General features: G+C 50.4%; 1 protein-coding gene across 3 annotated transcripts in view; it reads left to right on the plus strand.

Moving 5' to 3' along the window:
- FOXP1 (forkhead box P1) overlaps positions 1–15,342 on the plus strand; it is a 554,371-nt gene that overhangs the window by 443,412 nt on the left and 95,617 nt on the right. The window contains exon 1 of one of the 3 annotated variants that reach the window (XM_081106429.1): positions 10,693–10,803. The exons of the other annotated variants lie outside the window; for them this stretch is intronic. The gene's annotated coding sequence lies outside the window, so the exon portion shown is untranslated. Of the gene's footprint in view, positions 1–10,692; positions 10,804–15,342 lie in introns of those variants that run through there. 3 annotated transcript variants of the gene reach the window in all.

Consider the following 15,342-nt stretch of genomic DNA (forward strand, 5'->3'; position numbering starts at 1 on the left):
GGAGGGGAAGGGGTCGTCTTCTGGGATGGAGAATCGCGATCTTTTAAATTCTGGATCACAATGAAAAAGGTGTAAAATGAGGATGAAAGCGAGGCCCAGACCAGCGGGACAGAGAGTGCCAACTGACAGTAGTTTGGGCGCCGGGTAGGGAGGCTGTGACCCTGAGTCAGTGGGAGCCCGTGTGACCTGGTGGCCCAGGGCACTGGCACCCTCGGCTGCACGCACCAGAGAGAGGCCCTGAGACCCCGCCCTCCTCTGGACAGACCGATGGCTTCGCAGGGCCAGCCCATTTCCGATGTTGAGTTCGGCAGGATGGTGGCCAACCAGGGCGCAAGGCCTGTACCCAGTTCACACCGCACCTGCTGCCCTGCATGTGAAAACCCGGAAAGATTAGCGCTTTCAGGGGAAGGGGTGATGGAGACGGGAGGAAGGGTGGCCGCTGTGGCACAGGGCTCAGTAGCATCCAGGCTCAGGGTGAGCTGGGTTCTGAAGTCCGCCATTCCTGGCGCCCAGGGGGAAAAGAGGCCTGCAGGCTGCGCAGCGCTGCCCTCCACTCTGGAGAAGAGGGTCCCCTGGCTGCTGCGACTGCGCAGTGCCCATGGGGCATGGGGGCCCTGGCTTTCCCAGGGGCTCCCTCTGCCCCTTTCGCCTTCTCAGCTGCATTGGACAGGAGGTTCCTGGGCGGGGGTGGGGGGGTGGAGCGAAGGGCAGCGCAGACCCTGGAGCAGGGAAAGCGCCTCCCGCTGCCCCAGTCTTGTCTCTGTCGGGAGTCTTCACTTTGGACAAGATGAGCGAGACAGGGGGAGGTAGATGACTGTTTAAGTCTGGATAGCCGTCTGCTTTTAGTAGGTACGGTTGTGTTGTACTTACTGTCTCCATCTACTTAGCTACACAATCTAAACTGATTTGTGTAAAGCTTGAGTCATAGTTGTATTCAATTTGTTTCTTTAGTCAAAGAATCTGGTCATTGATTGCTGTATACGAGTGCATTTTTTTGCATATGGGGTCACTCAGATAAAATTGTCATCAACAAGATTTAGGCCCTAAATATTGAGACACTTCCTTGTCCGTGCATGTGCCTGTCACCTGTCGAGATGCCACGACTTTCCGTGGACTTGGGTACCTTTTCATTCCCACTATGCAGTGTATACTGCCAGGTGAGAGAGAACAAACGGTACAGAGTTCGCCTCTTGGAGCTTATAGTTTAGACTCGCAGTGGTTCTCAACCTTCTGGCCCTTTAAATACAGTTCCTCATGTTGTGACCCAACCATAAAATTGTTTTCGTTGCTACTTCATAACTGTCATGTTGCTACTGTGATGAATCATCATGGAAATATCTGATATGCAGGATGGTCTTAGGCGACCCCTGTGAAAGGATCTTTCGACCGCCAAAGGGGTCGCGACCCACAGGTTGAGAACCACTGGTTTAAAGACAATATGTGCTTGAAACATAATGAAATGTGAAGGAAGGAAAGAAGCAAGGAGGGAGGGAGGGAGGGAGGGAGGGAGGGAGGGAGGGAGGGAGGGAGGGAAGGAAGGAAGGAAGGAAGGAAGGAAGGAAGGGGAGAGGGAGAGAGGGAGGGAAGAAAGGAAAGAAGGGAGGAGGAAGGGAAGGAAGGGGGAGGGTGGGAAGGGAGGGAGGAAGGAAGGAGGGAAGAAAAGAGGGAGGGAGGGAGGAAGGAAGGAAGGAAAAGGGAGGAAGGAAAGAAGGAAGGAGGGAGGGAGGAAGGAAGGAAGGAAGGAAGGAAGGAAGGAAAAGGGAGGAAGGAAAGAAGGAGGGAGGGAGGGAGGAAGGAAGGAAGGGGAAAAGAGAAAAGAAAGGGAAAAGGAAGGGGACGAGAATGTTAATTCATTTACATATTTATTCATTTGTTTATAAATTCATCAAATACTTGCTAAGGGGCTGTTATGTACAGGGCACTCTATCTTCTTTTTTCAGTCTTTATTCTGTATTATATTTGCCCCCCTTTCCCCATTGACCCCTGCTAGCCTGCCGCCTCCCAGCACCCTGCTGTCTGTGTCCGGGTGATGCATATGTGCATAGGAGTTCCCTGGCTGATCTCTGCCGCCCACCCCCTCTCTGGCAGGTGAGGGACTGAGTCCCTGTTGGAAGGGATGCTGGAAGGGAGGGGACGCGGATGTAGGATGGGGTCAGGGACGCGGCGCCGTTCCGTACCATGATGGCGAGGCTGTGGTTAGTGAGCGGCTTCCCCTCCGCACGTGTGCGTGTGTGTTTCTCTCTCTCTCTCTCTCTCTCTCTCTCTCTCTCTCTCTCTCTCTCTCTCTCTCTGAGGAGGATTTGCCTGATGGAGGAGCACTTTTTGTTTAAACTTCTGTGGCTTCTCTCTCCTTTTCTATGCCACTAAGTTTCATAGAATCTCAGGACTTGGTGGTCCCTGCGGCCCCACTTAGTGCAAACGGAACTGTGAGCCGCAGGCACCCTGCTGCCGCTGCCGCAGGCCTTGTAAGCTGGCCGCTGTGTGGAGGCGGGTCCTCTTCGTGCGTCTGTTCTCCTTCCCGTTATGACCAAAGTCCATTCTCTCACACCCGTTGGTGACCAAAACCTCTCGCCCCTGGGCCCCTGCTCCTCGGCCTTCTGCTGGTGGCGCCCAGCCCCGGTGTGGCACTCACCCCCCAACACTGCAGAGGCCCATCACACCACCCCCTGCGCCCAGCCTCCAGGGAGCGAGAGTCCAGGCCGCTGGCTTGAGAGCATAGACATACCCAGCCTCAGCTCCAGGTGCCCAGAGGCGCGGGAGCTGGCCCGGTGGACACGGCGTGGACCAGGGGCAGAGAGAAGCGGGCAGAGGGGATAGGAAGGGAGGGGTGCGTTTTTGAGAGGAAATGGAGGAAAAGAAGAAAAGCTCTTTCATCTGAAGGGAGGGAGACCTGCACCAGTGGTGGCTGCCCAGCCTTGGTAAGTCCGCAGTCCCCGTGCTGCCGCTCAGGTGAAGTCCCTGCGGGTGTTCCTCATGCTGTCCCCACCCTCCCTGCCAAGCACAGGCCTCGCACTACCCTTAAATATCCAGCAGAATCCTTGTCTTATTTTAGAAGTGCTCTTATCCCCTTAGGCTGAGAAGGGAAACCCTCTTTTTTTTAAAAAAAAAAAACATAAACAAAAAAATACCCACATATTTTTATTGATTTCAGAGAGGAAGGGACAGGGAGAGAGAGATAGAAACATCAATGATGAGAGAGAATCATCAATCGGCTGCCTCCTGCACACCCCACACTGGGGATTTAGCCCGCAACCCAGGCCTGTGCCCTGACCAGGAATTGAACCCTGACCTCTTGGTTCACAGCTCCATGCTCAGCCACGGAGCCACGCCCGCCAGGCAGGGAGCCCTCCTGTCTGTCCCCTGCTATCTGTCTGTCGTCTCTTTATTTCAGCAAATGCTCAGATGCTTGTGGTTCCAGGCCATGACCTCTCTGGGCACTAAGAGAGTCCCATGCCTTACCTCGGTCAGTGTGCATGTTGGAAACTTTAAAAGGAATCTTAAAATCAGTTCATGGGTTGTTACACCATGTGTGAAATTGTGAGTGCATGCGGAGCCAGATGCCATGGTAGCTGGCTCCCCCAGAGGCTTTCCCTCACAGAGACAACAGCAGCAAAACATCCCAGACGCAGGCTGCCGAGTCCACAGATTAGGCCTCATGGTGACCAGGCTCCGTGTCCTCAGGAGGGATGGACGGCCACTTAAACTGATGAAAAGTAACTAATTACCACGTGAGCTGGACCTTTCTATACGCATCTTCTCAAGACCAGACTGATTAGACCTCAGAAGGCGTCGCTGTCTCTGAGATGCATGCTTGCTTCCCAATTTCCCTGGAATCCAACCTAAACATCACCTGTGGCTTCTCCCTGCATGGCGACATCAGAGCCCACCAGGGCACCTCACACACAAAGCTGCTCACTTTCCTGTCTCCTTTCCAAAGTGAGACCCTGCAGAAGCAGGAGAACGGCTTGGGAGGTAGGACCAGAAATCCAGAAGATGACTTTTGGGAGCAGGATGGTGGAGAGAAGACCATGGGTGGCAAAGGAGAGGTCGGGTGGGTTTAGAGCCGCAGCTCGATCCAGCGACTTGCATGGCATGGCTTTCTCCCGGGCACAAGTTGTTGATGTTTCACAGTCTGAGACCTAGAGAGGATCAGAATAAGGGCTTTTAGTTGTTTTCCCAAAGGCATTTTCCCTTCCTCTCTTTGTTCCCTGATTTACCATTGACAATGAGAATCGTGTCCAAGGTCCTCGAGCTCTAAAATTCTATTTATAGTTTTCAAACTATATTCCTGGTAGTCTTTTTTTAATCCTCACCTGAGGATATGTTTTTATTTATTTTTAGGTTGGGGGGGGAGACAGAGAGAGAGAGAGAGAGAGAGAGAGAGAGAGAGAGAAACACCGATGTGAGAGACAAACATTGGGTGCCTCCTGTATGTGCCTGACCAAACCCGCGACCTTTCAGTGCCCTGGACGGCAGTCCAACCAGCTGAGCCCCGGCCGGGCTGCCAGTGTTATTCAGGACCTTACCTGAAAGCAGGGAACACCTAGAGGTTAGTGCTCTGCTGCTGTGACGTGTACCCGCAGTCATAAGCCATCCGTGATGGTGGTTGTTGTTAGTGCCATATTGTTAAAGAAACTAGAGTATTGCATTCCTGTTTCCCTTTGTTCAGGTCAAGTGTGGGCCTAGAGGGGTGACGTGATGCCCAGCCACACTGTGATACATGGCAAGGTCACACAGAGCCCTGTGTCGCGGGCAGCCCGGCGGCCTGCTCTCGGGCTAGACAGACGCCGCGGAGCTGCGGGGCTGGGCAGCTCAGGTGCCTCTGCCTGGCGCTGCTGGGGAGACCGTTGGAACTGCTTGGGAACCACAGGAGCCTTCAGAGTGGGAAGCAGAGACCAAAGGAGGTGCAGTCTGTCCCTGAGTGCTGACCACACCCGCCCCAGCCCCACAGCGCCCCCACGAACTAGCCTGTAGCCTCTCTACAGAAGACAAAGCTCGGCTGCTCTCAACGCTGGGTGTGGGGGAGCGGGGGCCTGTGGCTGTGAAGGAAAGAGATGATGGAGAGCTGGCGGGCCCCAGATGTCTGCTGGGCCGCCCAGTGTGGAAGGCGGTGATCTTGGGGGGCTGCCTCCCGGGTGAGAGTCGCGGTGGCGGGACTGGTGCTCTGTATAACCATGGACTCGGGTCTAGAGCCCTGTCTAGGGTGCTGCTTCCCAACTGCTTCTGAGGTTGCTGCTGCTGAGCTGCCTGTTCTGTCTGGGAGACGCGTCCGAAATGGCCAGCAGGGACCTGCAGGCCTCGGCTTCCCGGGCCCCCATGCCAGAGCCTCCTGCAGGCTGGCCTGGCTCTGCGGCTGGGGCAGGTGAGGTGTGAGCCACTGCCTACCCACCTCCAGGACACTGCTTTCTCCCCCAACAAAGGAGAGGCGACAGCAGGGCAGGTCCTCGGGCGGCACATGGGACCAGGTGCCTTTTCACCCGGGAAGTGCCACCTGCCTTGCAGCGCCTTCTCCTCTCGAAAGTTCTTCACGTATATTCCTGTTAACATTTCCTTCCGTGCCTTCTCTCTCTGCAGCTTTTTAAAGTTGTCTTGAATACCTTGAGGGAGTTGAAATTTCCGAATGCTGGCTGGGTTACCAGCAGAGGGCAGGCGTCATGAAGGTTTTGACAGGAGGGCGTGTCTGTCTAGGTCACAGGAGGGTGGCCTTGCTGGGGAGGTAGACCTGGGAGCACCATTCAGAGGGCAAGCAGGGACACGCTCCCTGTGCCTCTTCGTCGCCTGCTGCACAGGACAGGTCTCCCGAAAAGCTGACTTTACTAAATAAAGGTGGCTAGTTGCCTTTACCTGATATTCAGCAATTTCTACATAATTAAATGGTAAAAAAATCAAATGTAATTTCATCCCCCATGAGCCATCTCTTCTTTCCCCTTCAGTGACCCAGTTCTGGCTCGGCTGCAGACGGCGGGCTTGCAGGGGCTGCCGGCGCTGTCACTCTGCCTGGAGATAAGGATGGGCAGTGGTCCTTTCTTGGCATCTGAAGGAGGAAGCTCTCGGGAGACTTCCTTCCCTCAGTGTGCACCTCTGAGAACCATGCGCACTTCATTGCAATAGCGAAACCTGTTGTAGCAGCAGTTCAGTCTACATTTCACATGATGGTGAGACTAGGGAGTACAGTGTTAGGAGAGGGATCTGTTACTGTTGATCAGATGCAGAGTTAGGACAAAATGTTGCCATTTTTCTTTTCCGTATGTGACTTTGTTTACTAGTGGCGTTTTATGAACGTCTTTCCATTTAGAGTGAGAGGTTTGGAGCGGGGGAGTTAAATGTTTTCCATAGCTTACATACCTCTTCATATATCATAAGGCACCTGAAGGTTGACAAGTCATGCCATCTATAAAAACGCAATATGCAAATCGACCGAATGGCTGAACAGCAGAACCACCGTCCAGACGACCACGCTATAACACCCACTGGTGCCAGGCCAGCCAAGGCGGGTGCAATGCAATTGGTTGGGGCCCCAGCCATCGCCCCACGATCGCCCTGCAGAGGGAGGCCCAGGCTACTGGCCAGCCAGCAGCACTGTGGCAGGTGGGTGGGGCCTCCCTCCCTACAGAGGGAGGCCCAGGCTACCCAACCTACAGTGCTGCCGTGGGTGGGCGGGGCCTCCCTCTGTGGGGTGATAGATAGGCAAGGAAATGTTTTCCATGAGGCATCCATAAACACTGACGGGAAAACACTGACTGCGAGAGGGTGCAGGCTGGGCTGAGGGGACCACCCTCCCCCCCCCCCCACACACTGAGTGCACAAATTTTGTGCACCGGGCCTCTACTGTAAATATAAGTTAACCAGGACACTGGCATTAGAAAATGTTGCATTAAGTGAGGATGCTAATGGAAATTGGGAAGAGGTTATAAAGCGAAACTTAAACTCCTGTAGAAGCGGGAGAACTCATCCTTTCCTTTGGCCGAACAGGCACAGAAGGAAAACAGCCTAATCAATAGCTTCATGGCCAACACAGACAACAGAAACATACACGCAACCAGTGCAAAGCTACTGACTCCCCTCCCTCTACATCAGTGGTTCTCAACCTTCCTAATGCCGCGACCCTGTAATACATTTCCTCATGTTGTGGTGACCCCCCAACCATAAAGTTATTTTCGTTGCTACTTTATAACTGTAATTTTGCTACTGTTATGAATCGTCATGTAAATATCTGATATGCAGGATGTATTTTCATTGTTACAAATTGAACATCATTAAAGCATAGTATAGTGATTAATCACAAAAATAATATGTAATTATATATGTGTTTTCCGATGGTCTTAGGCGACCTCTGTGAAAGGGTCATTCGACCCCCAAAGGGGTCGCGACCCACAGGTTGAGAACCGCTGCTCTACATGAAGGATGTCCTGACTTGTGTTCTTAAGTAAAAGTTCCACTTAAATCGAGAAGGAACAGTGGCTCCTTGGAGACACATGCCCAAATCTTGGAAATGGGCATTGCTGTTGCCCGTCATTAACTCTAGTGGCTGCGGGTGGCAGTCCTGGCGAGGTGCCTGCATTGCACTATATTAGTTGGAAAGGGAGAGGAAATAAGCGTTAACACAAGTGTTGTTTGGAAGAAGATGGAGAATTGAGTTAAGGTCCTGGCCTCTCACGTTGCAGTTGATTTTCTGACCCGGCAGTTCATCCATTTTTATTTCACTGACTCTGGCAGATCAACTTTCCGGCAACAGAAACCGCAGTGTCTCCTGTGAGGACACACACCTGACTTATCTGGGCGAGTCTTCGCCTCAGTGCTGCTGAAGTATGTGAGCCGGTCCCTTCCCGCGTCTTTCTCGGTTATTTCCAAGCAGCTCCTGGCAAGGCAGGACCTGGGCCGGAGCCGGCCTCTCGGGCCAGGCCTGCTGCGGCCTCCTCACCGCTGCGCGTGCCTCATGCACAGGAGTCCCGCCTGGCGCTCCTTCCCGACTCTTCCCTCATTCTCAGCTCGATGGGCAGGAAAACCTTTCACCTTCGTCTGTGGTCACAGCTAAAGCTCCGCAGAACCAAACATAACACATGATTTTAGTCCCAGGTGTGCTATTTGGTGGTTGGAGTTTGGGGTGGGATCCTAGTAATCTGTTCTTAAGTACACAGCCAGCGGCACAGTGGACTCATTCAGCAACTGATAGGTTTCCTAACATGTGGTGTTTGAACAAGGGCTGTATCTGTTGTGGGTGTTCGCTTAGGATGTGGGCATTAAAAATATTTCTAAGTACAGTACTTAGCATTTCCTTCACTCTTTTTTAAACAGTAGCCGCTCTACTCACTTTGCTATCCTGGCCTCTCTTTTCTGTAACCTTTCAGTGTCTGCTCCCCACAGGACCTGTGGTGCTGGGTGTGGGGAAATCACTTTGCCTTTCAGAACCTCAGTTTCCCCCTCTAAAATGGGATTGCAATTTCTACTCAATTCTAACGGCCTCCCCAAGTCAAATGCCTTCTTAGTTTTTTGGCACTTGCCCAGCCTTTCCAAAAGGCCCTCGTGGTGCTGAGTAAGTGGCGTTAATTAAGTCTTCGAGGTGACTGAGCTTTAGCATTTCCTATTGTACTGCCGCGGTGGGAGAGTCCAGTTCTCAGTGAGTCCCTGGAAGGGCAAGAGGACCCACACAGAAGGGGGTCCCTGGGAATCCAGAATTCATCGAAGTGGCCTGGCAGATACAGCTTCTCCACGTTCATCACTGAGGGGACATTTCCTTGCCTAGAAGTCGTCTCTGAGTCACTAGGCCATGTCTGGAGAGAGGACAGGGAGGGCTCCAGGTGGCCTCAGTTAGCTTGCTAAGCCACTTCCCTCACTACACTGTCGCCTCCCTTCTCCAACCAGCCATCCTCTAAGCACCACCCCTCCCCAAGCACCCCCCCCAGGCCTCCTGCTCCCACTGCTCCCCCCTCTGTGGTCCCATGTGCTTAAAAGCCAGCATCATGGTGCTTGTGTAACTGCCGCATTGCCTCACGCCAATATTCCGTGGAGACTCATCTCCCAGCTGGGTCATAGGCGTCTCTAATGTTTGTTGTTTGCTTGTTTATTTGTTTATTGTTGGTTTTGATGCTCTGGGACTATTAGCGATAAACACTGACGGGAAAACAAGGTAGTTAGTTCAACTTGTAAAAGCATGCATGAGTTTTATGGATGCCTCATGAAAAACATGTTTATTAAAAGAGTGAATTGCTTGTTCAAAATGCACCCCGATTTTGTTCACAGACATTAAATCTTAAATAATTATAATACCCTTGAAAAAGTCACATGTGTATTTTTGAAATGACCATTTCCAGTTTCTGACTGTGCATTGGTTGAAGAGAACTTCCTATATTTTTACTTTCTGTCTGTGGGACCCTGCCAGGCCCTCCCAGTGGAGTGCCTTGTCTCTTTAAAAGTCAGAACTCTAAGATTCCTGGTAAATTTGGGCAGATCCAAGGTGTTCCCCACCCCCTCCCCCCCAAAAAAAAGACCACCCTTGGTTCTCTATTGAATATTCATGAGAGGGCGGGGTCAAATTTTCCTGACCTGAAAAATTCCATTAATAAATTTGTTATCTGACACAGGAACACTTTAGCGGGGAGAGTGGCTGTGCTGGACTCATTTAACATCTGATCATGAGCTGACAGTCAATGGCTGCTTTTGTCTCTTTTGCAGCCAGATTAGTGGGGGATTGTCTGCTGACCTTATTGAAATTCAGGCATTGGCTTGATTGGAAATTTTATCAATATGCTTTTTGGTTGTAGTACTTTTAATTTTAACACCTAAAATGGAAAAATACTTTCAAGTAAACCTGGAATTACTAGGTTGTGGCTTTCTTAACTGAAGGAAAATAAGTAATTGTTGATGCCACTACTCTTTTTCCTTGAGTATTTTGAGAAAAATAATAAAAATGATTTGCTTTGTGTTTTCTGTCTAGGGCCCCAGGCCAAGGAGTTTCCCCCCAGTTACAGGTGTCAATGGAGGGTGCTTTCTAGAACAGCCGAAAGGGACCCCCTTGGCCTGACACCTACATTGTGCCAGTTGAGCCGACAGCGTATTTGTGACTTTAAAACCCAAGTACTCGGATTTAAATAGCACTGAAGACCAGCGACTGCTTCTGACAGGCCCTGCTACAGTGTCTGTACAGAGTGGCTTTTGTTGCTGTTGCATAAATAGGACAGGAATGTACAGAATTATTTCTTAGGGGACCCGTCAGTTGCTCTCTTTGCAGCTGCCCCCGTGGAGGGCCAGCACTCGGCTTAGCGAACCAGGCCGCCCGTGGCCACGCACTTCCCGGCCGGCTCCGCCGGCACCGCGCACCGGGGAGCCAACGCCTGGAGGAGGCGGGAGGCCGGCCGCGAGCCGGTCCACGTGCAGCGAAAGTTCCCGAAAGGCCGCGTGGAGGGAAGCGCCCGGAGCCCGCACCCTCCCGGGCCTCAGCAGCGGCCGGGGGCGCGGAGTCCCCGCCGGCCCCGGCGCCTCGGGAGATCGCCACGGCGCACAGCACGCCAGCGGCCGGAGCGGGCGGCGGGCCGAGCGCCCGCGAGGGGGCCGGGCGAGGCTCACCTGCCGGGCGCGGGGCGCGCGGGGCCCATTGTGTGGGGGGCGGCGCGGCGGCGGCAGGCGGGCTGTGATTGGCGGAGCGGGCGGGGCGGGGGCCGGCGCGGCGCGGGTGGCAGCCCGCGAGCCGAGCGCCCGCGCGTGCAGTGCGCCGCGCCGAGGCCGCCGGACCCTCGCCCGCCCGCCCGGCCCCCGCCGCCCGCGCCCCGCGCCCCGCGCGCCCGGCGGCTACATGGACGGTGTCAGGTGGGTCCCCGGGCCGCTCCGCGCCGCGCGCCCGCCGCCTCCGGGCGCTTCCCGGGGCCTCGCCGTGGCGGCCGCGCAGCGCCCGGCGTCGGAGTTGAGCCTCTCGGAGCAGCGCCGATACTTGAGGTCACCAACTTGGCGGGAGTTGCGCGGGGGAAGCGGCGGCGGCACGGGTGGGGCGCAGGCCTCTCCCGCTGCCGGCCGGTGCGGGGCGGGGGCCGCGGAGTTGGAGGAAGTCCCGCCGCGCGGCTCGCGCGCCCCGGTTCCTTCGCGATTCCTTCCCCGCGGGGCTGGCCTGGCGCAGCCGCCGGGGTGCAGCCCCGCCACCCGGTTCGGGGGGACCCGGGTGTGAGCTGTGCCCCTGGGGAGTCTGTGAACGCACCGGGCGCCTTCGCCGGAGGGTGAGCGGGGCGCTGCTCTGGCCCCGAGAGTTTGTTCGGCGTCTGCGGGCTGTCGGCGTAGCGCCCGAGGGAAGGAGCCCCGGCCGCGGAGAGGAGGGGAGGGGAGGGGAGGAGGGGGACGACGCCCGCCGCTCGCCGCGGAGCGGGACCCGCAGTCGGGGCTCCCCGCCGCGGTCGCGTTCCTCTGCGGGCCGTGAAGTCTGCGCGGCGCGGCCTCCTCCATCCCCGCGCCGCCGGCTCCGCTGTCACCGCGCCCGGGGCCCGGTCAGCGGGAGGGGCCGCCCCCACCCGGCGCGCGGCTGGGGCGCAGGGGAGCTTCGGAAGTGGGTGGTAAAGTTTTAGAGCAAAGTACATAGGGACTCTTCCTCTTTGGGATTAACTCCTTCAAGGCCTGCATTATAAGTAAAATATTAAACTTCTATATTCCTGTCCGCACAGACCAAATATTCTAATCAAGCCAATTTAAAAATGCAAATCATCTCATTTCCATAGATTCCAGCATTCTGAAGTGACACATTTCTGGGGGAAATTAAGCCTGATAACAGGAAATGTGAATCATACTATCAGTGACTAATCTGCTTAAGGAAAAAAAAAATGTTACATTTATTTTATCATTAGGAAGTCCGTGTTAAAGAAGCCATTTTTTAAAAATCAAGTGAAGTTTTTATTTTAGAAGCAGCCCTGTATTGCTTTTTCTGTTGTTCATTTTTTTTGTTTTGTCATAAAATTTTCAAGAGGGATGTGTGTGTGCCATTCAAGGTAGTGTATTCGGGAAAGTGTTCAAGTCAGGATGTCATTGCCAAAGCCCTCAAACACGATCACTTTAAGATTTTCGATTTGGATTTGATGTGTTGCTGCTGCTGTTGTTTAAAAGAATATTTCTTGAACGTTGACTCATCACTAAGTAAACCAAATGAAGACAGAAGCAGATTCTCCAAATTGGTACCCTTTGCATACATTGAAAAAGTGTCTACTTCTGTCTTATGTGATTCTTTGTTGCTGCCTGACACATTTCAGTGAAAATTGTGTAAAAATGAAACCAAAATACAGACTGCCTACCCAGAGACCCGACTGGCTGACTCTGGGATGTGATGGAGCTGAACTGAGAAGCAGCGGCTGACACTTGATAATCACAGTTGATTTATTGTTCATTAGGACTGCATTAGCCCTTTCAGGCCGGCCACTTATTTGTGTAGTGGCCTGTCAAGAGCCAGACTGCAAGCACCTGTCATTTCTAAGGCATGAGATAGGCAACAAATATTCATCTGATGCAAATGAAAATACGTGAAGGGCCACATGATTACACATTTTTTCTTTACCAATCTATAAGGAGAAAACTATTTTAAAGACTTTTTTTATACTCCGGGCTACTTATAGAGTGAAAGCAGTAGGCTTTATATTCTCTTATTTGCCCTAAGAACTTGCTTTTCTACCTATATGTGCTGCTCATCTGATGAAAAGTTGGTCAGTAAAGGAAATGAGAAACATAGCATGTCAATTATTTACTCGGAGTAATTCAAGAAAGGTAGGCTTTCTGTTTGTGTTGTATTTTAAAATAAACATATTTCATTAAATGAAACTAATAAACATGGGCTGATTATATGAAAATGTGATGACATCATAGCTAAGCTATGATAATGTTGGATAATAATGTCAAGTGCATTTTCTGCAATGTGTTTCACTCTCGATTTTTTTCTTCCCTCCTTGGAAGGGAATGATCTCATGACATATAATAGAAAACAACTGAAGTGTCAAAAGAAAACAAAATTGGTGAACTTTTTTGTCTGCAGCCATAGAAACGCAGATTAACTCATATTTTCCCAGAAGATGGACTGGAAACATTCTGCATGAGGGTATATAGTGTATTGTCTTCTCAGAATTTTCATTTGACAGGGATTTTAGAGGCTGTGATCTTAATTAAATCTCAACTAGCTGAAATAATGCATCTAAAGGCATGCAGTGTTGCGTAACCTTGCTCAGTTGGTAAACCATAAATCATCAGAAAGCTTGTGATAGGAATGGTTGGCTTGAATTTTTTTTTTTTTTTTTTTGCAGTTAAGTGTACCTCAAAAAACAAAACCCTGCCATCGCTGCTTTGTATTTGCACGTTGTCAGGAGCTGTCATTGAAAGATAAACTCTTTCAAGACACTGGCCAGTTATACAACTTTCCAGCCAGCCTCCACATACTTGCAAGATACAGAAAAATTAAAATCCAGATTAATTAAAAGCAGTGAAATTACAGATTTATCTGGGCTAATGTGGCAGAAGTGTGTTTGAGTTCACTGTGTTTCTGAAACAGCCAAGGGAGAGCATTGTAACCAGCTTCTGAGCTTGATATAAAATTTGAGTAAAATCTGAATTGGCAAAAAGAAGGTTGAGCAGTTCATTTCATTATGTGGTTTAGTTGTAGATGAACATCACTAACGAGAAACTTAAAGCTATGTTCTCAGTAGCTGGTCAAGTATAATAACCACGTGGAGTCCACTTCAGGTGGTTCTTTACGAAGGTAGCGAGGGATAATGCAGCAACAGATGATGAGAGAATGTTCAGGTAAATAAATACCTAGTGCCTGTGCATGTTACATGTTAAAAATGTGAATTCCATGACAAGACGGTATAATCATTAAATGGCTGCCAACTAGTCCAGGTTTTACAAATCCTAGTGCTTGTAAATACTGGGTTATTTACCGTTCATACCTTTAAACATGTTTTTAACTGCTGCATTTGTGGTTCACATGCATTCTCCAGTAGGAGATGCTGAATAAAAACAGCCATTCTGTGATACGTTGATTTTATGTCTCTGTACACATTATTTCCTACGAGTCTAGGAGTTATGTTCTGACGATCTGTAGATGTCTCAGGGCAAAGGCATGTAGTTTTATGTGTACCTGCATGGCTAGATTGGGGTAGTCTTAGCTCCCTAGGCTAAATTTGTTTTTGTTTAGTGTGAAAGGTTCCTTTTCTTGGAAGCGGTATGATATTTCTGGGCATTTGTTTTACTCATTGAGGAGTGTGCAGTACGTTTTTTTTTCCTTCTCATAAAATTCAGCTTTATTTTATTTAAGAAAAAAGAAAGCTCGGGTACCTCTCAGCTAAACAGTCCTCTGGGGAATTATTTGGAAAGAGGTAAACTGGCCTCGACTTCAGGATTGTAGGAATAATCTTCTTTGAGTCCCTCTTCCAACCTGGCAGTTGTTTGAAGAGACGTTAATTTAGAATGAGGAAAATGAAGAGCAAACATGCATCGTGCCTCATTTTCAAATCCCGGTAAAAGCATGAAGAGGCGGGCTAAATGTTGTGTGCACTTTTTTTAGAATACCTTGGTATCATGTTTTAATTTTTAAGTTTTATCTTGCCCTCCAATCTGAGACATCATTGTTCAAATAACTGAGAACAAGGTAAGTCAACAACATCAAAAAGGTCGGCTTCTCTGATTTCTCAAGGGCTTGTTATTTTGTACTTCCCAATTCTATTTGATGTCTTGACAAAACAAGATGACACAGGGGAGAATACATTAAATTTTGATTTTTTTTTTTCATCTAACCTGTTACAGTTGTGGCAGCTTAATTTCTCATACTTTCTCCTGAAGATGGCTTTTTGTAAAATTACTCTTAATTGTCACACTGCTTCATGAGACGTGTCCTCACAGCTTTCCCATTTGCCTGGATTTTGCTAAGTATTTTTGAACATATTTTGACCTTTAACACATTGGGAGCTTTTGGTTGGGCTTTGTCTTCATTAGAAATAAATCAGTGAATGGTGAGATTGTCAAAGAAGCAACTGATGTTTTCTCATTAGAATCTAATTTGCACCCCTTAGCTTAACTGTGATGTATAAGGTGAAGGTGATGGGAATACATGTGAGAAACTGCACAATTTGAGAAACTGAAGTTGTAATTCTAAAAAAAAAAAAAAAAAAAAAAAAAAGACCTTACCCAATTTTGGAATCATCTAATTGTGGCCTACCTACATGCTTCAATCCAGTTATAGTCCCCTTTCTGCCTCAGTAATGGGGTGGGGGGGCAATAGGTATTTGCAGTTAAGCTCCCCCTGATATTGTCTCTGCTGGTTAAAACATGAAGAAAGCAGAGCTATACTTTTAATTCTCAGTCTTAGAAAAATCTCTTATTGACAAAAGA

Source organism: Myotis nattereri (assembly GCF_964212035.1).
Source record: "Myotis nattereri genome assembly, chromosome: 14".
In the NCBI taxonomy this organism is placed as follows: domain Eukaryota; kingdom Metazoa; phylum Chordata; class Mammalia; order Chiroptera; family Vespertilionidae; genus Myotis; species Myotis nattereri.